The sequence below is a fragment of the Protopterus annectens genome, chromosome 6.part0 (genome assembly GCF_019279795.1).
Source record: "Protopterus annectens isolate FY-2018-M chromosome 6.part0, PAN1.0, whole genome shotgun sequence".
NCBI lineage: Eukaryota > Metazoa > Chordata > Ceratodontiformes > Protopteridae > Protopterus > Protopterus annectens.
The window spans coordinates 260943144-260967652 of record NC_056737.1 but is presented as its reverse complement, the minus strand read 5'-3'; the positions used below and the strand labels follow the sequence as shown (position 1 = coordinate 260967652).

The 24509-nt window shown below is 40.7% G+C and overlaps 1 protein-coding gene across 1 annotated transcript in view; it reads right to left on the bottom strand.

The window, feature by feature from the left end:
* Nucleotides 1–24509, bottom strand: part of EXD2 (exonuclease 3'-5' domain containing 2) — a 630247-nt gene that overhangs the window by 557662 nt on the left and 48076 nt on the right. The gene's annotated exons all lie outside the window — the stretch shown is intronic.

The window sequence follows — 24509 nt, the reverse complement described above, 5'->3', positions numbered from 1 at the left end:
TGCCCCAGATGTCAGGTGCCCCCAAAAGGAAGGCAATACATAAATAATGCTTATCCACATATACAAGCAATGCAATATAAACCAAAATCAGTGGAAGCAAGCAAATAAAACATAGCAGGATAACCCAGTCAGGTAGTATGAAGAGGTTGTTAGGCCCCATGCCTTTACCAAGTGGGGAAGGAGGGAGGGAAACCTGTACTGCAGCTGTATTAGCACTCGAACATCTACATTTATGGTAGGTACAAAACTGTACTATGTTCATCATGCATACAGCTGCAGTAATCACAGATGGGTAGAGTCCCAAAGCTATGCATAGGGTGGTAGGTACTAGGAGGAACTGGGTTGAGCCAGAATGCCCTGCAAAACAGCAGTGGCAAAGCCTGCTCTTGTTCTGGAATATAGAGGCAGGTGGTAGTGTTTTGTGAAGGTATGTACAGAACTCCAAGTGGCTGCCTCCAAAATATCTTTGGTAGGAACTCCTCTGAGGAAGGCTGTAGAGGTAGCTGTGGCCCTGGTGGAGTGTGATCTGATACCTGTAGGAACAATTTCCCATGATAGGAATAACAAAACCGTATGCAGTGGCCAATCCACTTGGAAATAGTCTGTTTTGTAACTGGTTTCCCTTGAGCCCCTACAGCATAGGACACAAAAAGTTGTTCTGATTTCCTGAAGGACTTTGTTCTGTCCAAATAATAACGTAGCTGCCTATGGATGTCTAAAGAGTGCAGCAGCCTTTCCCCTTTGTTTTGAGGATTGGGGTAAAAGGTAGGGAGGTGTATGGCTTGATTTAAGGCTACCCTGGATACCACTTTTGGCATAAAAGATGGGTTGGTACGAAGGGAAACCCTGTCCTGATGGAAAATGAGGAAGGGCTGCACCGCCATGAGGGCCTGTAGTTCAGAAACCCTACGAGCTGAAGTGATGGCCAGGAGGAAGGCTGTTTTCCAGGACAAATATTGCAAATCTGTTGAGGCAGCTGGTTCAAAAGGAGGCAATGTTAATTTTTCCAACATGTAATTAAGGTCCCAGGCTGGTATTGGTTGCTTCCTTGGAGGTCTTATATTCTTAGCCCCTCTGAGGAACTGTCGTAAGAGTGGGTGAGAAAATAAAGGGGGATCCGTGCTGAATTCTGCAGAAATGGCTGAGGCATGTATTTTTATGGAGGAGAAGGAAAGTCCACTGTTCAGCAGCTCAGCTAGATACTGTAATACCCGAGACAAGTTCAGTTTTCTAGGGTCCTGGCCTCTTTTCTCATTCCAAGAGCAAAACCGCTTCCATTTTGCGGAGTAAGCTTTTCTAGTAGATGGCCTTCTGGCCTCCAAAATAACATCCTGCACCTCCTTGGAGAGTAGGGTCTGTTGTGGTGTTAAGGAATTTTCCATGCAGCGAGAGAGTGTTTTCAGCTGACTGTGAAGAGTTTTGTAGCTGTGCTGAGTCAGCAAAAGAGGCATTAGAGGCAGGGACCAGGGAGGAGTATGTGTTAGGCTCCTCAGGAGTGGATACCTGTGTTGCCTTGGCCAATCTGGAGCAATCAGTATCATCCTCGGTTTGTCTGTTCTTGCTTTCAAAAGCACCTTGGGCAGAAGAGGCAGAGGTGGGAATGCGTAAACTGTCCATGCTGTCCAACTGAATGAAAGGGCGTCCACTCTCCAGGCCTTTGGATGAAAGGTCCTTGAACAAAACTTTTCCAATTGATGATTCCTGTGGGAGGCAAAAAGATCTAGGTCTGGCCTCCCCCACGCTTGGATTATTTCTGTAAACACCTGAGGATGTAACTTCCATTCGTGTGGATCTGTCATATTTCTGCTTAGATTGTCTGCCAGTGTGTTTTCCAATCCTGGCAAGTACTGTGCTTGAAGTTCGATTGGTCTTTCCAGAGCCAAGTTCCAAAGAGTCATGGTTAGTCTGCACAAGGGGTATGAATGTGTTCCTCCTTGTTTGTTTATGTACCACATTACTGTGGTGTTGTCTGTTCTTATCAGTAATTGTCCTGGATGCAGGAAGTCCTTGAAAGCTGTAATTGCATTTATTACTGCTAGCATTTCTTTTTGATTGATGTGAAGGTGCTTTTCCTTTTGGGACCATCTGCCCTGAATGCACCTGTCCTTCATGTGAGCCCCCCAGGCGTAATCTGAGGCGTCTGTGGTTATGACTTGTTTTGCTTGAGGCTTGCAGAATGGAAGGCCTGTGTTTACTTGACATGCTTGGGCCCACCATAGAAATTCCTTTTGCAATCATGGAATTATTGGTATAATTGTTTCCAAACTGTGACTGTGTTGAGACCATAGATTTTTTTAGGTACCACTGAAGTTTCCTCATATGCAGCTTTGCACATGGGATTAGAAGAATGCAAGATGCCATGAATCCCAGAGCCTGCAGGATTTTCCTTGCAGTAAGCCTGGTACTTTTTGCTAGTATTTTGAAGTACTGAAATAGTTGCCCCTGTTTTTCTGGCATAAGATATGCCATCTGGGTGTTTGTGTCCAAGTTGGCACCCAGGAAGGTTATTTTCTGAGATGGTGTTAGCCTTGATTTCTCTTTGTTGATTGTATATCCCAGAGAAAGCAGTAACCGTGTCACATATGCCAGATGTTCCAGAAGTATGTGTTTGCTGTCCGCTTGGATCAGGCAGTCGTCCAGATAAGGATAAATTTGTATCCCTTGAAGTCTGCAGTAGGCAATCACTGATGCCAGGCACTTTGTGAATACTCTGGGCGCAGTAGATAAGCCAAAGGGCAATGCAGAGAATTGATAGTGGATTGAACCTGCAAGAAATCTGAGGTATCTTCTGCAGCTTTGTCTGATTGGGACATGCAGGTAAGCCTCCTTGAGGTCCAATGTTACCAGCCAAAACTCCTTGCCCAGCATGGGAAGAAGTTGCTGTAGTGTGAGCATCTTGAATTTTGGTACGAGTAGAAATGTGTTTAGGATGGATAAGTCCAAAATGGGTCTCCAGTCGGTTCCTTTTCTTGGTACCAGAAAAAGTCTTGAATAAAAACCTTGACCTTGTTGGTGCGTAGGTACCTTTTGAATAGCTCTCATGTTTATGAGCTTTGAGATTTGCAGTTGTGCCTCTGCCCTTTGATTTTGTGGCAGGTTTGGCATGCCTCTCATTTTTGGAAGAGTGTGAAATTGAAATTTGTAGGCTCTGTTTATAATGTCCGGTATCCATTTGTCTGTTGTGACAATATGCCAATTGCTTGCAAATAATGCTAGTTTCCTCTCCCAAAGGTGCTGCCAGCTGAGCCCTGCTTGGCATTGAAATGAGGGAGTCATTGGGTTTGCTTCCTGTATTGTTGTGCACTGTCTTCACCACCTCTTGGTGCTGGAGTTTGCCATTGTCTGCCTCTATATGATCCTTGAGATAGCCCTCTGCCCCTTGTGCGTCTGTATCTACCTCTTTGGGGCTTGTCAGTGGCTGGAAAGGACCAGTTTTTTGAAGGCCAATTTCTGCTAAAACGTGGTGGTTGGACCTGTAAGAAAGCTTTGACAGTTTGCATAGATTTGGCTTTTTCTTCCATTTTCCGTAGTATCTCCTCAGCATTAGTACCAAATAGTACATCCTTTTGTAAAGGAGCATCTAGAAGTTTAGCTTTCACATGATCAGGCAAATTTTGTTCCCTAAGCCAGGCATGTCTGCGAATGACTGATCCTGTAGCAGCCGCTCTACTGGAGGCCTCTAGGGCATCATAACCACATTGTAAGGTGTGTTTACCCACTTGCTCTGCACTATGCATCATATCCTGTAAATCTTTTAAATCTGGTTGTTCAGGTTGAGACATTTTGTTCCTTAATTGTGATAACAGGTACTGTTGATATTTAATCATATGAAACTGACAGTTTAAGGCCCTCATGGTTAGGGTGGCCGAGGTATATACCTTTTTACCCCACCTTTCTAACGATCTGGATTCCCTTTCTGCAGGAAGTGGATTCTTGGCAGTAGAGGCCTTCAATCCCTTGGGGCCTTGTGAAATGGTTTCAGGGTCAGCATTATGGCTTTTGAAGAGAAATTGGTGAGAGCTGGGTACTCTGTAATACCTATCAGGTTTGACTGGTGCAGGAGGCAGAGAATCAGGGTTAAGACAAGCCTCCGAATAGACATCATCCAGTATGTCCAAAACAGGGGGTATAGCCAGAGGTCTGTGTTGAGGTAACCAAAGAAATTTCCTAAGTCTTTTCTTGGAATCTGAAAAGTCTTGGCCTTCCCAATGGAAGTGTTCCCTCAAGGTGTGCAAGGTTTCCCCAAAGGAAAAATCCTCAGGAGGGGATACCGAAGGTATGGACTGTTCTGCATCCGAATCCTCAAAAGGAGAATAAGAGTGTTCCTCTGCATCAGAATGTTCTGATAAAATGGATCCCTGATCAGAAGAGGGAGAATCTTCCTCCACTCTGGGCCTCTTGTCAGGAGGGGGATGAGAACCTCTGATAAGAGTAATTAAATCCTCAGCCATCTTTAGCATCTGTTTTTTAGGCATGGGTCCTGAAGATGGGCCCCTGTGCAACAGGCCTCGTGGGATGCCTGGCTGCTTTGGATTTGGTAAAGGCCTTAATAGAAAAAGAAGATGAGGGCCTAAATACACCATGGGTGGAGGTGGACCTGTCCACATTAGTAGGCTCTACAATAGCAGGGGCTTCGGTAGTAGTCTGGGAAAGGGCCGAGGACCCAGCGGTCTCGGGTACAGAAGACAGCGCCAAAGGAGTGTCGTCGGTAGTCAGGGACTGCAAAGGCGTCTCGCTGAGAACCGGACCACGTGTAGCCTGTTTTGGCGTGGTGTCGGCGGGGGCCTCGCGTGTCGGTCTTTTTCCTTGAGTTTTTTGGACAAAATGGTAGTCGGAGTGTCCGACGACATTTTATAATCAAAAGCTTTACCAAAGTAGTGTTGGGCGAACTCCGCCCGACGCTTAATAGTGCGTTTATTGAAGGTAGTGCAAAAGCGACAGCCCGAGACGTCGTGGTCTGGGCCCAAACAAGGTATGCAGAGGGAATGGAAATCCTTATGCGGTATTTGCTTCCCACAAGAAATACAATTATTAACTTTTTCTGACATCGGTCTGAGGCAAGAAAAGTTTCCAACGGGTACTTAGCTTTAATGAAGACTTCGGTTTCCAATTTTTTCGTAATTCAGGAGCTGGCCGACCGGCACTTGCGAACTGCTTCTGCTTCGGGCACTGCGCGGCAAAAAATACTGAAGAACATGGCGTCGGCTGTGTCTTATATACTCTGGTCTCACTGACGTCAGAAGAGTAAGCGACGACTACAGACGCCAGACCAAGACTTTGGAATTCGGCCGACCAAGGGACCGCCTGACGGCTGAAAACCCATCTGTGATTACTGCAGCTGTATGCACGATGAACATCTTCAACTCACTCATCCCTGTAGCAAAGCCAGATATCAGACAACAGGCGTAAAATCTGCAGCATACTGACCAAAAGAAACATATGCCTGGCTCCTGCCAAGCTACGTAAATTAGTGACCCTTGGAGACCATTGTCAATGGGGAGGATATGTACAACAATGCGAACATAAAGTGCACTGAGAAAAAAAAAAAATACGGCAGGGCCAATGCATCAACCACCAGAGGCAGAGAGTTACAGCATAATCAGAGAACCTCCTGATGGCCGCCCGGGTGACTCTCTCTCATAGTACCTGGCCCCGACAGATCTGATTGTTGGCAGGCAGTAGGGGAAACATACAGAGCCTGCATTATGGACAAAATTCAAACAAAATAATTTTGCTCAATTCTCTGCCTATATCCAAATTGCAGGGAAAACAAAGATCTCCAAAGAGTAAGCAGAACACTACTCATGTTAGGAATTAAACAAAAACTTGAGAGAAAATTCTCTCTCCAAACAATATTTCTCCCATCTTCTAAAGCAGAGTGTGCTCTACAAACATCCTAAGATCTTGTTCTGTCGTAACAAATATAGGGGTCTGCACAGAATGTCAGCCACCGACATCAGGGAAGCTCAAGCTGTGCTCTAAATCAATAATTACTTCTATATAGCAAGAGCTATTAGGAGAAGCACATGATACATCACAGTTGAATTTTGTGACCAAAACTGCTGTGCTTTTAACACATGCCTACTTGTTCTTATCCCATGCTGGACTAATGCATGAGAAAAACTCAGTCACTCCTCACAGAAAGGTAAACCTGCAAGCTCTATACAGTGCATTTTAGTATGAAAACTGCTGACTTGGCTGTGCATACGTAACTTGCATTACAATAAGTGTAAAATATTTTATCATTACTACATATGTATACTTCTAAGAACACAATATTCACTGTAAAATCAGAATATTAAAATGCAAACAGACACATTGCCAATAAAAGTTCCATAAGGAGAAGGAAATCCTCTCCCTGGGCATCTTTTGAAAAAGGGCTACACCCAGTCAGACTATACCAGTAAACAAGCAAAATTGGACAGATACATTTGTATCCTGGGTTTATGTTTATATAAACCAGAGCCTTGTATGTTTTCCACCAAGACGACAACATAGTATTTTTCAATTTTAATAGAAACTTTTTCCTAAAAATAAACACAGGGTAAGTGTTAAAATTCTAGCCACACCTTGCAAACAAGTTCTGAAAGAGTATCAGCACCAGAGTTTTGTAGCAGTCTCAAAACAAGAGCAAATCTGATTAATGCCAGCCAGCTCCTTTCTGATAATGCCAGCCAGCTCCTTTCTGAAAATGTACAAACAGGGATAAGATCAAGGTGAGCCAGGACAGAGTAACCAAAGCAGTGGAGAAGCAGGGTGGGGACTGTTAGCTCATCCATTCTTGCAAGAGAAAGACTGAACAATCCACTATCATTGCTGACTACTAGCAGTTTGTCAGGAACATCAAGGTCATGCTGTAAGCAGAACATGCCAATCCAGAAGGAATTTAAATGAGGTGACAGCTGTGTGGTACCAAGTATGTATAGGTCCCAAGGAAACTGTAGGCTTGCTAATGAAGTAAGCAGTGAAAACAGCGAGATTGCTATTCGTGTTGATGAAGATCATTCTTTTCTAATAATTGAAAAAGCAGGCATTGCTGAATTAAAGTGCAAATTTAGATCTGGTCAGAAAGGACTGGATACTTAAATCTGCAGGAAGAACGAACACTGAATAGTGTCATGCTTGCCAGGAGCAAAAGTAAATGATTTTACTATGGCCTTAAAACACCTTAATGTTAGGAAATACAGAGTGGAGCGGTTTTTATTCATGTTAGTTCAAATGATCTCATCTTTAAGGACTCACTGTGGAAGGTGAAAAAATGCCCTCTTAGGTAACTGTATGTAAACGTATTGGGGCATATTTTCCACAAAATCACCCACAGAGCAAGGTCAGTATAAAAACAGAACAGATTTTTTTTTTGGGGGGGGGGGGTAAATACCTAAATGAAGAAAATGTCCCATTAAAAAAAAAAAAAAGTGTAAATGTGTAAAACATCGAAGTCTAATTTTGAATGTAAATGTATTTAGAAGAGATGGAGTCTGTCAAGCCAAGGGAATATTTTTTGCAACAGATTTATTACGATGTCAGACTTGTACAAAACAGGGGTTTTGCCAGGTCAAAACTTTAACAGTTTACAGACATCAAAATTTGATTCACATATGCTGGTAGTTACTGTTAGAGCATTATATATATATATATATATATATATATATATATATATATATATATATATATATATATAGACAGACAGACAAAGAGAGACAGAGAGAGAGAGACACACACACACAGACACAGCCTAGTACTAGTCTATGAACCTATATTTATTTATTTTATATATATATATATATATATATATATATATATATATATATATATATACATATACACACACATTATATATATATATATATATATATATATATATACATACACATATACATATACACACACATACACACACACACATATATATATTACACATATACACACACACATGCACATATATACATTACACATATACACACACAATCTCCAATTGGAAAAGTTGCTATGTTCAACATGGGTTGGTTCTGTATTCTAATTTAATACTCAATTTATTTTTACTGTATTATCTAATGTGAATCTTGTGAAATTATACACGAGTTGTGACTGAAAAGGGTCATTTGACCCGCACACCTACCTGCACAGCAAAATGAAATATTGATGTAGAAGCAAGGAAACACTCTGGTAGATCCACTAAAACACTTTGAGCACTTTCGTCAGCATTCGCCTCATGACTTCTTCAGAATACAATCAGCATATCTAAACAATCCTACCTTGGTCTGTGATTTACTGTGGAGTTGACAGATTGTATTCTGAAGAAGTCGTGAGGCGAATGCCAACGAAAGCAGTGGATCTACCAGAGTGTTTCCTTGCTTCTACAACTTTCTTGGTTTTACTGTGTTTTGAAATAAATATTGATGTTACTGCTGTGAAAATAATAAAAATCATCAGGTGGAGGTGTTGTGACAGGGATTAAAGATTGTTGAGAGAACTATTACATGTTTGAAGATATCATTACTGTAGATTATGTGACTGAAACAAAGATCACCATGGAACAGATTACATTTGTTGGAACACATACAGCACCAAAGCCAAGAGCTAATGCCAGAGGAAATTAATAACTTTCTTCCATGAGAGACTGGATGGAGCAAACAGTAGTAGCTGGGGACTTGGTTTGCCAGAAACACACTGTAATGATACTGACTGTACATCATCATTATTAAGGATGTAATTTACAAAGCATGTTCACAAACAACTGCTGCAGTCAGTAAATCTAACAGAATGGAATGACACATACTGGACACTTGTGTTCCTAAGGATAAGATTGTTGTTTCACGTCTTGCTATCTTTGATGTGCAATGATCACAGGGTTATGACAGTTAAAACTACTGCTAGGTATAGGTAATTCTACCAAACCAAAATCTAAACCAATGCTCAGAAGAGCAGACCAGATGGAAGCAAAATATTCTCTACATAAAATGAAATGTAGTGATGCACTCATTAGAAAGACAACAGAAGAAACATGGCAAGTTTTAAAAAAGGGAAATTGAATACAAAATATCAAAAAGGTCTAACATCAGGATCTAGGCGCACACACGCAAAATATATTTCCGTAAGAGCAAGACGTAAATACAAGACATGGAGACTGAGGTCGAATTGCAACTCAAAAACAGTATAGATCAGACAAATTACACTAGGTATGAGACAGCAGGAAACATCTGAAGAAAATGGATACAAAGATAAGCATAATAGAAAAACATTTTATAAACAAGAATGTAGAAGTGAAGACAAAAAACCCCCCAATAAACTGTGCACAGATTCTAATTTCTTTATTGACTGTGAAAGTCCAAATGGGGACAGCCCATTTTCAGTGGAGACCTGGGGAGGAAATATAAATGTGCATAAGTGAATTCAAGAAAGTTTTCAGAAAAATACAGTAAAATTTCTAGTGAAAAAAATTAAAAAACAAGCATATACAGTACTCACATCAACTAGTCTTTACAGTGGCTCCAGCTGTAGAATCTTGCAGGAAGTAAATGGATCAATACTGAAGGGAAACTGTCAAGATTAGTATTCTTACATTTCAGTAAAGGTTTGCAAGAAGTTGGATACATAATGAATTAAGTTAGAAACTGGGTTATCTAGGTTTGTAACTTGGATATATAGGGGATGCATGACACGGGTAGAGCAGTGACTGAGGCAGTTAGAAGTGTTTAAGGAAGAAGTGAAAATGGATGTACTGATTCAAGTGCAGGAGGGAAGTTATTAGAGGAGGGCAAAAATTTGGTGATAAAGTAGAGAGGTTTGGGTTTTCACTAGAGGTTTCAACCTGGTGATAAAACATCAGCATGACCAGGACTGGGTACGGTATCATTTGAGATGGATTTTTATCGCTTGAGAGCTTCTTAATCATTTTAATTTGTGTATGGATGGTGTTCCAAAATTTGAAGCTGTAACCGGAGTATAGTGAAGACCCTGATGAACTATTTGCTTTAGCAGTGCTTAGTAGAAATCTATCCTCAGGATGGATGTCCTCGTGTGGGTACAGGACAATGCTTTTTTTTAATGCAGGGCATTGGTTCAGGATAGTAAATCAGTTATATACCATGACCAGCTGAGAGCACGTTGTATAGTTGTTAAAGCGGACAAACTGGTTAGAGCTTAAGACTTGGCAGTGGTGATCTTGGTGTGCAGTATTAGTAGCAAATTTAAATTACTTTGTTGTAACATGAGGCTAGTTTAAATTTTTACTGTAGAGCTTAAGTTTGTAAGGAGGGGTGAGGCATATAAGAGGGTTGTAAGCAAATAGGATGAGGTTAGGGTTTTTCTTACCGAGTCTATAAGGTACTATTTTGCCCTGTAAAGAACGCCAAGTTTCTTGTGGGTCTTTTTAAATGTTTGAAGAATAGGCTGATCAGCTTTATGATTGCCATCTATTACAATGCCCTATAATTTAGTCTGTTGTACTACCTCAGTTTTAGTAGTATATACAGATGTAACCAAGAAAGACTGCTGATGAAGTGAAGGAGGGTGGTAGTTGTGCTGTGGAGTTTGAAACAATGCTGTGTTTCCAAGGGCAGATTATTTGTATTTAGGTGATGTAGGAGCGGAGCATAAACACATTTTCAACTACTTTTGATGGGGGAGGGGATTGCAATGGGCCCGTAGTTATTAAACTTTATATTTGTGCCACCTTTGTAAAGTTACAATGGATATTTCTCAGTACAGAGAGACAGGAAAAGCAACTGCATCTGCAGCCATTTTTAAGTAGTCTGAGGGGAGTTGGTCAGCAGCTAAGGCTTTATCTTATGCAGAAGTTTTTTTTTTTTTTGTTTGTTTTTTTTTTTTAAATAGGCTGAAGTCAAATAGTTGAGGATATTTAGTAGAGGCTACTGGTACCGACAGGGCAGTGAAGTATGTTTGTGAAGGACAATACAGTCGGTAAAAACTGGACTGTGTGGGAAATTAATCAATAATACTGTTGGATTTAAGGGTGGGGTGGTAATTTGGCCTGGATGTAAAAGTTGGTTTATGTTATGCCCAGAAGAGTTTTGGGTTGTTTCGATTCTTATTTTGATGTTATACAAGTTTGCCTGTCATGTTTTATTTGGTATTTTGTCCTATTCCTCAGTTGTCAAAAAAAAAAAAAAAAAAAAAAATTATTTTGTATTCTATTTTTGAGCCAGAAGGTTGAGAATTTTTAGGAATATCTCCTTGAAGTATAAAGCAGCAGAGTCTAAGGGCATAGATTTCAGTACTTTCCAGTTACATTCTCTCAAGGATTTGATAGGTGCGTTTGTCTAAAGTGTTTCGGATATCGTAACTTCTCAGAGTGTAAGTTAGTTGATGGTCAATTAAGCTATCTGGAAGGCTACTGGTGACCCTAAATTTTGTTAAGTCTGTTAGTAAGAATCAATTCTAAGGTTGACCGACATCAGTACTTTTGTGGACACTAGTATGGATGTAATTAACTGTGTAAAGCCATACAGATTTATGGAATAAGATGGGGTGTTGCTACTGACAAGTATAGGATGATATTTTCCAGTGTAATGTTTTCACCTGGTGGGATATATATATCTGCCAAACAAAGTTTCCAATTACTGATTTTGAGACGTGATAAAAGTAGTTCTGCACTGTTAAAATGTGGCATCTCCTGTATGCAATTATGTTTAAGGAATTCTTACAGATTATGTTTTTTCCACCTGCCAGCTTATCGGTCCTGTCAAAAGCCTAATTATACTGAAACCAGGTGGGGTAATTTAAATGTCATTTATGTCTTTTCAGCCAGGTTTCTGTAGCTATGACTATGTCAGGGGGAATAAGTGTCAATACAAGCATGTACGTCCTGGATTCTATTGCATATGCTTCCAAGACTGATATGTAGGAAAAGAAGGCTGGAATCGGTAGATGGGAGAGGAAAAAAAAAAAGAGAGAATGGTACATTCAATACTGTGCTGTGGATAGATTTATAAAATCTTATGCAAAACGGGGTGATATTTCGTGCTAGTAACATCCAGCTGACTTCAGATACTAAAATAAACTGAAAAAGTACTATGCTAACCGAATCCAAACAAAGCACAAGGATAAGTTATTAGTAATAATGACCAGTGAACACTTTAGCATGAATTTACAGTAACATAAGTGGTTATCCTCTTGGTAATTTTTACATATGGGGAGATTCTTCAAGACCGAAGACACTTCCTCAACCTATCTTTATTTATACAGACAATCTTCAGCCTTTGACAAGATCATACACAAAACACTCATAAATTAGAAAACCTACATACTAATGTAAAGTTGATGAAACAGAGACACACAGTTTACAAACAAGACATGGAAGTTGCCCAAAAGGAGATAGATTTACTGCTAGCCCAGCTATCTGGCATTTTGTATATCTCACTTGTGAATATCAGCATGATTTACATGATTGTGTTAGACGTATTAGAACTAAGAACTCATAGAATTAGAGTATTCTGTATTTGTCTTTGACCTCACATCAGCTGGAAGACCCATTCACCACATCTACCTTGCTTGCTCCAAGTTAACTAGTATATAGCAATTCTCTAGATATAGTCAGCATTATAGTAAAGCTTAATTTAGATGTTTTTCTTTATTTGAGATGGTCCTGCAATGTTGATTTTAAATATTTCTTGTGATTTTGAATTCTGTTACTGTGATGCTACAAGTGTTTGCTTGTTCATTGATTAAATATATTTAAACCTTTCATTGAGACTGATATTTGTGATACATTTCTGAGTGTACTTGCATATTTATTTGGTGACACTGTGTAGGCCACTCCTAATAGCCTTGCTCTTTGTCAAAACAACCATTTGTATTAACAGTGATATTACACAGCAAAATTGGACACCCTTTGTTAAAGGCCTTAAAGTAGCTGATAGAGTTGTCCAGTGGCGGTGATAACTACCTTATAGTCTGGGCAGAAGGGGGCATAGCTAGTAAACCTGTGCCAGCCTTTCCCAGGTGTGTGTGTGTGTGTGTATAAAATCAAACCTCAAAAGTTTGTGCGTTAGCTACTTGGGCAGGGACACAAAGCACTGGTGGTACAGAGAGGGGGCTGGAGGCCTTGGCTTTGCCACTCAGCTGAGATCTCAACTCTATAGCTGTGCTAGTGGGGGGGTCTTATTGGGGAACTGGAGAAAGAGGGAGAAACCAGCCCTAGACTGACTGTGGTCATTGTGTGCTCTTAAGGGAAATTGCACTTTATGCAGAAAGCTGCATCTGGAAATACTGTGTGTGTACTTATTCTCCCAATGCATGTCCCCCACTCGTGCTAGTGGTGAGGACTGGGGCTCTTTGATTACTGGTCCAGTGGTGGGGTGTTACATATATTAGCTAGCAGTGGTGGGATATTCACATATTGGGATTCAGTGGTGTGGAAATTGAATTCCTCTAGCTTGTTAACAGTGGTCACTAAAGAAGGCATTTGCTCTCAAATCAACCACACAGTGAACAGTCAGAATTTCATATCACAACAGCTTTATTTTTAATTTTTTTGTTAACTTATACATCAGTCAGGGAGAACAGGCAAAGATGTCAGCAGAGGAGTATGGCAAGCTGACAAGGAGCCAGTTGGCTGAGATGTGCCAAGACAAAGGACTGATGCATGCCAACTGGACTAAAGCAGAGATTATTGCAGCCCTAGTCACAGCTGCATCACAGACCAGCAAATCGGGAGAATATCCAGACACTGGGGATGTACAACAAAACCTTTCCACAGAGGACTTAAAAATCCATCTGGAGTTAGAGAGACTTGAACTGGATGCCAAACGTTTGGAAATAGAAATGAGAGACCAAGACATTTGGAGGCCAAAGAAAATGAGAAACAGACGTCTGGAAGCTGAGAACGAGAGACCGAGGCAAAATGAAAAGGAGATGCTGACTTCTCCAGGGTCATGGAAGTAATGGGAAGGGAATAACCGAACCCCAGAAGCAACAAAGGTCAGTAAATTTCTTCCACAATTTACTGAGGGTGACAATTGACCGTTTTATTCGCATGTTTGAAAGGGTATGTAAACAGTATAATGCTGACCAAGGGTTCTGGGTAAGGTTCCTGACTCCCTTACTCCATGATAAAGCAGTAACTGCTATTTATAAAATAGTCTGATCCTAACTGCTTAAATTATAACAGAGTTAAAATTGTTAGAGTGTTTCAAGTTAATACCTGAAGCTTACAGACAAAAGTTTTGTGAGCACAGACGCAAGGTAGATGAAGGTGTGTGTGTGTGTGTGTGTGTGTGTGTGGCAGACCTTTTGGTGAAGGAACAAGCCCTTAGCATTTTGCCTGAGGACATGATAATCTGGTTAGTGGATAAAGAATGCAACACAGATGAGTTGGAGAAAAAGGGAGACCTATACCCAACAAATAAGGCTGGTCATGGGTCTAATGGGCAGCCAAAAATGCCCCAACAGAGTTTGCCAGTAGCAGGGGAAGCCACTAATCTATGTACATCTCCAGGACCAAGGCTTAAATGTTTTAAATGCAACCAGTGGGGCCATGTAGCATATAGATGTCCATAGAGGCAAGGTGGGGAACAAAAGATGGGAGAGTCAGTAAATGGGAAGAACAGAATGCTAGCAGCAAGTTGTCTGGAGACAACAAGGGTACCCCAAGCTACCACAAGAGGTTACATCTCATCTTAATAGATGGGAAACAGGCCACTGAGTGACAAGAGACAGAGCACCTCTGACCTAACCATTGCAAAGCCTGCAATAGTTAAAGAGGAGCACTACTTGCTTGGGCAGTCTACTCCAGTCAGAGCTTTAGGAGGGACACCATTACAAATATCTTTGGCTAGGGTTCACCTTGACTGGGAGGGTGGAAAACGAAGGCATGTTTGATAACATCCCTGCAGATGCCCTGATAAGTAATGATTTTGATAATACAGTACCTTGTGTGCATGGAGTTGCACGCAGTTAGGCTTGGAGACAAGCATGTGGGTCTGCTAGCCGGGGGGGAGACCCAGACAGACCACAGACTACGCCAGGGCTGGTGTGGTGGTTACTTCAGAGAGGGAGCTACCCTGTAGCAGTGAGACTGAAGGTGAGCCGCAGCTGCTTGTGGGTACTGATGGTCCCTTGGGACAGAGCGACTGCAAGGGCAGAGGTGAGTAGCAGAACTCAGGCTGAAACTCAGGAACTGCTATCAGAGAATATCAGACTTCCTGTGGAAGTGGAGCTGGGAATGGTTACAAAAAGAGTCGAGACAAGCTCAGCTCTCAGACCCTACATTACAAGGCCTGAGAGGGGTAGCCAATGAGGCACCTGATTCTCAATGGAACAGGGCATCTGTACACTGGGACAAAGGGTTACTGCACAGAGAGAGTGGACCTCTGAGGGACGGCTAGAGGGTGAGAGAATACAGCAGTTGGTAGTGTTCAGAGCCTAACATCTAGCAATTCTAGCCATATCCCATTATATATATTCCCTTTGCAGGTCATATGGGCATAAAGTGTACCAAGAGACGTATTATGCAGAACCTTTATTGGCCTGGGATTTCCAAGGATGTAACAGGGTACTTGCAGGACCTGTGAGCAGTGCCAAAAGGTACGCAAGGCAAGAGACAAGGTCTAGTCTTCTTTGTTGCCTTTGCCTGTGACTGAGGAGCCATGGATATTATGGGGCCTCTGAGTACCCCAAGTTCCACATGGAAGATGTATAACCTAGTGGTAGTAGATTATGCTACCAGATACCCTGCAGCACTGGACCTGTCCTCCATTGAGGCAGAAAAGGTGGCAAATTATTTATTTTATTTTACATTTGTTGACCGGGCTAGTCCAACTGGATATATGTCCATTTTCAGTGGAGGCCCGAGGAGAAAAGTTCCAAACAAACACAGAAAAAAAATATATCATTTATAATACGAGACATTTACAAATACAGCTAAATTGACATATACTAATCACATTCAATTACATTTTGTTGCATTTCAGTAAAACAGGAATCGTGGTACAAGTCAGCTACGGTTAGCCATTTGAACACATTTCCTAATAAAAATTTGTATGAGAGAAAACTTTGTATTTAGAGAGACTAGACACAGTGTATTTTAAGAGAGTAAATCTAGACACAGAGTAGATAAAGAGAAAAAAAATCTATAATAGAATATGTAGAAGTTTAAAAGTAGTCTGGGATTAGCAGAGCTAAATTTAATCTGATGGATGGATGCCTAGTCAGGTTTAGTACAGGGGCACAAACAGTGTGTTGTAAGGTAGAGTTTCAGTCTATTTTTGAACAGTGATGGACAGGGAAGAGAGGAAAGGTTACTAGGGAGAAGATTCCAAGTTTTTCCAACAGCATTAGAGAAAAGAGATTCACCAGCCTTGTTGTTAGGTTTAGAGGTATGTAGAAGATTTTTATGTGAGGAACGTAGTGTAGAAGATTTGTATATGGAGTGATGAGGGTAGATAAAATAGGAGTACTGAATGGTTTAGAGAGAGTTATATGGGCAATGGTTAGTTGATGGAATTTAATCACATTTTGTAGTTCAAGCCATCCTAGCTGCTTTATATTTATGCAGTGGTGGGTACTGTAAGGGTTTCCTGTTGCAAATCTAGCGATATTATTGTAGGAAGTTTCCAGTTTGCTGAGGTTATTTTTTGAAAGGTTAGTAAAAATAGGTGAGGCATAGAGGAGAGTAGAGATTAGAGGAGTGTGAGCTATGGTTGTTCTAGCTGTATGGGAAAGGTAAGGTTTAATCCTATAGAGGGAGCCAAGTTTTTTGTTGACAGTTTTTATTGTATTGTTGATATGGGTGTCAAAGTTCAGATTATCTATGGTGATACCCAATAGTTTGGTGGTTGGCTCGGGTGATATAGTGATACCACTGGTAGATGCAACTGAGAAATCAAGTGGAGAGTATTTGTGAGTCAGATTAAAGAGGAGGAGTTTAGTTTTTTGGGGGTTCAAAAGAAGGCAACACTGTGTAAACCATTGTTCAACTGTGCTAAATGTCTTCTAGGCAAAAGAGAGGAGTTCATACGTGGATTTGGCTGAGCATATTACTGTGGAGTCATCTGCATATTGTATGCATGTGCCTTAGGGGATGGCTAGATGAAGGTCGTTAATAAATATTGAGAAGAGGAGAGGTCCTAGTATGGACCCTTGAGGGACACCTAGGGTAACTGGTTGTAGGCTAGAAAGAGTCTTATGCCAAATTACTGCCGGTTGTCTTTTGTCTAGGTAGGACTGGAACCATTTTATGGTAGGTGCATCTAAAGATAGGGATTTGAGTATGTTAATGAGAATCTGATGATTGACCATGTCAAATGCTTTGGACAGGTCAATGAATAGTGCTGAAGAAAGGTTATTAAGGTTAAGGTTTTTGTTTATGCAATCTGTAAAGGAAAGAAGGGCAGTGGTGGTGCTATGTGAAGGTCTGAAGCCATGATGAGAGTTGGAAAGTAAGTTATTTTGAGTTAAGTGATCAAGTAATTGCCTATGGATACATTTCTCCATGATCTTTGCCAAGGGTGAAAGAAGGGCAATAGGGAGGTAGTTGGAGAGCTCATATGAGTTTCCACCTTTATGGAGGGGGATAATATGAGAGAGACTTTCCATAAGCTAGGTATGTGACCTTCAGTAATAGTCCTATTGATCAGAATGGAAATAGGATAAGCTAAAGCTTTGGCTGATAGCTGTAGGAAATCAGCAGGTAGTTGATCTGCTGAGGGAGAGCATGGTTTTAGTTTTTGTATATGGGTTAGAATATATGTAGTTGGTACAGGTGTCAAGTGAAAAGGAGGGGGGAGGTAGAGTTATAGGAAGGCAGAGTAAAGCTATTTGGTGATAACAGACTAGCTAGTGTTTGGATAGTATTAGTAAAGAAGGTATTAATTGTATTGGCTATATTCATGGGATTAGTATGGTCAGTATTTTGAGGGTTAGGTGTGGAGGAATGACCTGGGTGGAGTAATTGATTAATGCTAGTCCAGAATTTTTGAGGGTTATTTTGATTAGTTTGTTGGAATTGTTGGTAGTAATTTCTTTTATCAGAGATTATAGCTTTCTTAGTGTCATTTCTTAACTGTCTAAAAGGTTTGTTGGTCAACGGAGTTTTTAGTCATTCTCCATTTGGCCCAATGTTTATTTCTAAGGTGCATTTTCTGTTTGGTTACTTTTGAAAGCCATGGGGCAGACTTGGTTTTAACTCTAATGAATCTGGTTGGAGCATATTGGTTGAGAATGGTGAGGAAGTTAGAGTTAAAGTAATTGATGGCTTCTTCTAAAGGGAGGTGTTTTAATGGAGACCAATTGCAGGCTCTTAGTTCTAGTTCAAATAGCTCAGGGTGAAAGTTCTTTTTGGATCTAATATTTTTGACAGATGTTGGATTGGGAATATGGGTTTTGTGCCTGATAATATAGGTAAGTAAGTGGTCACTTATATCATCAGGGAGGGTTCCTGAATCGTAATTTTGATTCTGATGGTTAATGAGAATCCAGTCTAATATTCTTCCTTTCTGGTTAGCTTTATTGATCCTGGTGGGGGATGTAATAGTTTGAGAAAACCCATATAGGTTAATATGGGTTGTAGAGAGGCTGCTACAATAGAAGTTCCAGTCAAGGTTTATGTCTCCTAGGAGTATGGTTTCTTGAGGCAAGTGTTGGGATAGCCAGCAAAGAGTATTTTCCATGGTGGCAATGTTATTACCAGGAGGAAGATACATGCAGATGATATAGATGGATTTGGCATTGTTAATATGAAGTTTGGAGATGAGGATTTCAGCATTGGAATCGAGAGGTATTTTACAGTTGTGTGTGGTTAATTGTAAGCCTGATTTAAATAGAATAGCTACCCCTCCTCCTTTCCTGGCTACTCGGTCGAGTCTTAGTATGTTATATCCAGGTGGGATGATTTCATTATCTTTGGTAGCAGGTTAACCATGTTTCTGTTAGGCAGAGGATATCAAAGGAATATAATTCTACTAGAGCTTGGAGTTGAGGAATTTTATTGTTTATGCTATGTATATTGAGATGGGCTACTTGTAGGGAGTTAGATGTTTTAGTAAGAGAATTGTTAAAGTAGGGATGTTTTGTTACAGATTTTCTGCCTGGTAGGTTTCCCCAAAAGAAATACTGACAGAGGTGCCAATTTCACATCAGATCTGCTGGCTTGTCTGTGGAAGCACTGTGAGGTGAAGCACTAAGACCACACCCTATCATCCCCAGACTAACGGTCTGGTTGAGAGGTTAAACTCTATATTAAAAACTGTGCTACAGGTATTTGCAGACTAGTTTAAGAGGGAGTGGGACAAACATCTGCCCCATCTGTTTGCTTACAGAGAAGTGCCCCAGGAATCCACAGGTTTTTCACCCTTTGAGTTACTGTATGGGCACAGGATGAGGGGACCTCTAGATTTGATTTATGAGAGGGAGGGAGAGTGTGAATCCCACAAGGTGTCTACTGTGGCATATGTCCTAAATCTCAGTACAAGGCTCAGGGAACTCATAGGCTAGACCCAGGAGAACCTGGCAGAAACCCAACTTCAGAAAAAGGTCTTATGACAGGAATGCTCGAGCTAGAGAAAGTATGCTGTGGGGCAGCAAGTTATGGTTCTCATTCTTGTCAGACACAACGAGCTGCATGCAGCTTGGGAGGGACCCTTCAAAGCGGTAAGGTCGGTCAGTGATGTTAACTACATGGTAGAACTGCTAGGCAGAAGGGAGGGGCATAAAATGTACCATGTTAACATGATGAAAGCTTACCATGACAGGGAGGGGCCCTGGTGCTAAATATTTGCAGTAAGAGGCAGGAGGAATCTTAGGGAGACCTATGGATACAGGGAGCCAGCCAGCAAACACTCCAGCACTGTACTGGGGTCAGCAATACCAATGCAGCTGGAACCTCAAGATAGAGAATGGGGTAATGTATTATCAGATGGGCTCAACCCTCTCAAGCAACATTTCTCAAGCCCCCCCCCCCCACATACTTTAAGTTTATATTGTCTTGTGGAAAGAATTAATTGCACTTGTCAATATACATGTCTATGGTTTAAAACATTTAAAATAGGTGGGGGCTCTGGCCCCCAAACCCCCAATGTGGGGGGCTGTGCCCCCCACCCCCTTACTTCATATTCTAAACTCCAGGATTGCACTACAATGGGGAAAAGGCCATATATAACTTTCGACAAAATGAGCTTTCAGCCAAATGTGCTTAGTCAAGTGAATTTCGACTAATTTATTACACACGAGTGTAAATTACATATACACACACACACACATATACACACACACATACACACACACACACATACACACACACACACATATACACACACATATACACACACATATACACACACATACACACACATATACACACACATATACACACACATATACACACACATACACACACATATACACACACACATACACACACATATACACACACACACACACACACACACACACACACACACACACATATACACACACACACACACACACATATACACACACGCTTTGTAATTTCAAAATACTGAAATCCCAAATTTCAGTATTTCGAAATTACAAAGCCAAAAACTCAAAAGTTGCGAAATTCAAAATTCCGAAGCACGGAGATGTTGAATTTCCATTTCCGCTGGTGCGGTGTGTGTATTTATGGGTTGAATTTAGTTAAGTTTGTGTGTGTAAATGTGTTGGTTAGGGGCTTTAGTGTGTGTTGTGCAAGTATGTGTGCGAGTTTCGTTTGTGTGATCTCGGAGTTAGAATACTTATGGAGTTAGAATATACAAGTAGGGGAGTGTGGGGGGAGTTGCGTTTACATGTGTACTGTATGTGTAGCGTAGTTCTGGCATTTTGAATTTCGCCAGTGTGTGTTTTCAGAATTGTGAGTTGTGGTTGGGTTTTCGGCTTTGTAATTTCGAAATACCAAAATTTGGGATTTCTGTATTTTGAAATTACAAAGTGTTCACACAAATTGTCAGTGTGTTTCTATATGGAGATGAATCCTAGTTGTAGCAAATTATCTGTTAGTTTGCATACCAAGACATGAAAATATGGCTTAAACTTTTCTGAATAGCCAAGCAAAGTCGTCCCATATATATCTATGGTAAACTTCAGAGAGGTGGAAAAAGAGTGAATGCCAATGCTAGGGTAATAGTGATATCATGCAGCTGTCCTATGGATGCCTATACCATACCATAGTACATATATTAATCTTAAGGCAGAAAAAAAATGGATAAAATAGACTTGAGATATGTCGGAGACGGAAAAGATTACATGTTAGTTTAAGTTATACCATCAGGACAAACACAGCATGATCAAGTATTCACTAGCATTGTTGAATTCTTAAAGCAATAGTGTGATTGCTCAAACCTGTAATAGTGACAAATAGTAGCGGGGAGATCTATTGTTATACAACTTCATTTAAATTAAGAGGTAAATGCTACAGCCAATAACACATGTTAGATGGGCAACATTCCTCCCCTCCTCCTCAGGGGACACGGGTTTACATGCTTGTCATACCCACAACCAGTGATAAGAAAGGGACAAGGACAAAATCAGCTAGAATGGAGATCAATAAAGAGCAAGATGACAAACAGGCAGAATAGCCACAGGAAAAAACTGCTAGGGACCTAGATTTCCTTGGGTATGCTCATAATCTTACATATATATTTTTATTGTAGAGTAATGTAAACGGGTTAACAGATGTACTGGCAGGCAGGATAGGTGAAAAGAAAGGTTTACTTGTAGGCAAATAACATGAAAGCTGGGCTAGTGAATTTAGAATATCAAGGAGGACTGTAAAAAAGTGAGCAATGGTTAAGAAGAAGAGGATAACATGTCATTCCATCAGCAGCAAATAAGCATCAAGCTCAGCAAATCCAAGAACAGACAGTTTGATGCCCAGGAGACTTGAGACCTTGCGTGGGGTGGCGAGTCTGGACTCGAGAGACCAGGGAGGGGAATGGTAAGGAGAAAAACTGAGGGGGGGGGTGAGGAATAGAAGATATATGCAAAATACAAAAATCACTAAAGAAATGCAGTGAGAATGTTACAGGTGATTGATAAATTTGAGAATCCCTCCAGTACTTCAAGTTAATAAAAAGGATGCAAAAATAAGTGGGGTAGCATTTAGCATTATTCACAGAAACCAAAGTGAAGGATAGAGATAGTAATAAGAAAAAGAAAATGCTTTCATCTCGTTATGCACATCATGTGAGTGGAGGTGGTAAAAAGGGCAAGGGCCAAAACTGACAGTACAATTTACAGTAATTCAAGTAGATGGATTATTTAGCTAGAGACAACTGGACAAAAAGTTGGCAATTGCCAGTGTGTACGCATTCCGTGCGGATGACATGCTCTTTCGGAAAGTTTTTTCAAACATAGAATACAAATGTTTTTCTTTCAGCTTTTCCCAGTTAGGGGTCGCCACAGCGGAACTCCGGTCCGCTAATGATTGGCAGTTGATTTTTATAGTGCCGAGGTGCCAGCCACCCAACCTTCAACGAAGGCACGCCCATTCATGTAGGTCTTTCGAACGACACTAGACTGCGGTGAGGACATGCAGACTCCACACAGAAGGCGCTCCAGCAGAGAATCAAACGGGAGAACCTCTTGCTGTGAGGTGACAACACTACCACTGCACCACCGTGGCTTCAAACATCGAATACAAATGTAGAAGAGTATTTCAAAATAGGGGGAAGACTAACTTAACCCTTATCTCAAAGACAGACTGCTAGAAAATAGACTCATAATCCAAACAAATCCAAACTGCAACTCAGGAAACAAATGAAGGCTCAATGGTACAAAGTCTCCAAACTGAAAAAAATGTAAAAAACAAACCTATTTCTTTGCAAACAAGCAGTATAATACAAAAATAAACCGTTTATTTTTATTTTTGTATTTTGTATTATACTATTTGCAAAGAAATAAACCCGTTTTTACATTTTTTTTCGGTTTGGAGACTGTGCTCGAGCCTTCGTTTGTTTCCCGAGTTGCTGGAAATAGACTCATGTCAGGGTGCTAAGAAAAGTTTAAAAAGCGGACAAGCCTAATTTATTAGATTTAGGAGAGAAACATGGAAAAAATATGAATACACTTTCATAAGTAAGAATAGAAAGAGTAGACAGGACCATTTCTTTACTGAATTTAAAGAGATAGAAATTGTAGAACAGAGAACTAATCAGGAATGGTAAACAACTGATCACACTCCTATGGTTTTAAATTTAAAATATGTAGGTGACAGACAACTGGAGTTCATATAAATGGGTTAAACATGTAAAAAGCTTCACAAAAAATGGTTAAACTGATTAAAAAAAACATACTACAAAACAATCTAGGGAGGGATAGGAGTGAAAGCAGACATATGAGCTAGAATGATAGAATACACAGGGGGGAGGAGGTAACAGAATGGATATTGCAATAAGAAAACAAGATTCAGAGAATTGCAAATGGAAGCAGTTGAGACCTTCAGGCACCTGGGGGGGGGGGTTACTGATCTCCTGATTATCGAAGTGTCAGAAAGAGCAACAATCTCACAAGCTGAGGCTGAATGCATCAGTTAACAGTAAATTCTGGTGGGCCAGAAGAAAAGCTAACACAATATATAGCCCAACTACTTAAAGGAAGAAAAACACATTTCTACTATGCAAACAGCAAGGGGAGTAACTAGTTACACGAGCGGAAGAGATCAGGGAAGCCGCCTTGGAATACTAACAAAGTCTTTATGGGGAATAGACTCAGAATATTCTAAAGCTGGTTCCAGCATGGACTGAACAGACTTTAGGAAAAGCAGACAGGGAGGCACTGCATAGGCTGGTAAAGCATGAGATCAAGCTGGCACTTAAATGAGGAGATACTCTGTTATTTTTCAAAAGAAATCTAGAAATGGGGAGAACATTTAGAAGATACTTTGGCAGCCAAATTTAATTTGTTTGAGGTGTCATGACAGAATCCCCCACCCAGGACACGTTAAAATATCAAATCCCCAAACAATCACATAGGATAAAACCCCCAATGGATTATACACCAATACTGCTGGTAGTAGTTAAGACTTTGGCTAAAACATTTGCATCTACAGTAGACAGACCGCACTGTATTATAGGATCGGTCTAAAATGGATTTGTAAAGGATAGGCAGGCCATTAAACAGCTGGTGGTAGTTATACAAGCAGCATTCAGGGGTAATGGAAGCAAGAAACATAACAGTTGATGTTATAAAGGCATCTGACACATTTAATTGGGACTTCTTTCTTACAACTCTGGAAAGCAGTGGATTTGGGGAACAATTTATAAGATGCATAAAAGCTCTGCACTTAGCACCAACCATCAATGTATTGAAAAACAGTAAAAGTAAAAGGCTCAACTGACAGAAGCAACAGTGAAGCGCATCTGCTGCCCTACTCTATTAGCTGTAGAAAAACTAGCTATTAGCTGTAGAAAAACTAGCTGTTTTCAGTCATAGCAGTACTAGGAACACAGGCAGGGAGAAGCATGGTTCCAAAAGCAGAAGGATGACTGCACACTGATGACAGAAAAGATGGATTATGCGTTACTGCCCATACTGGA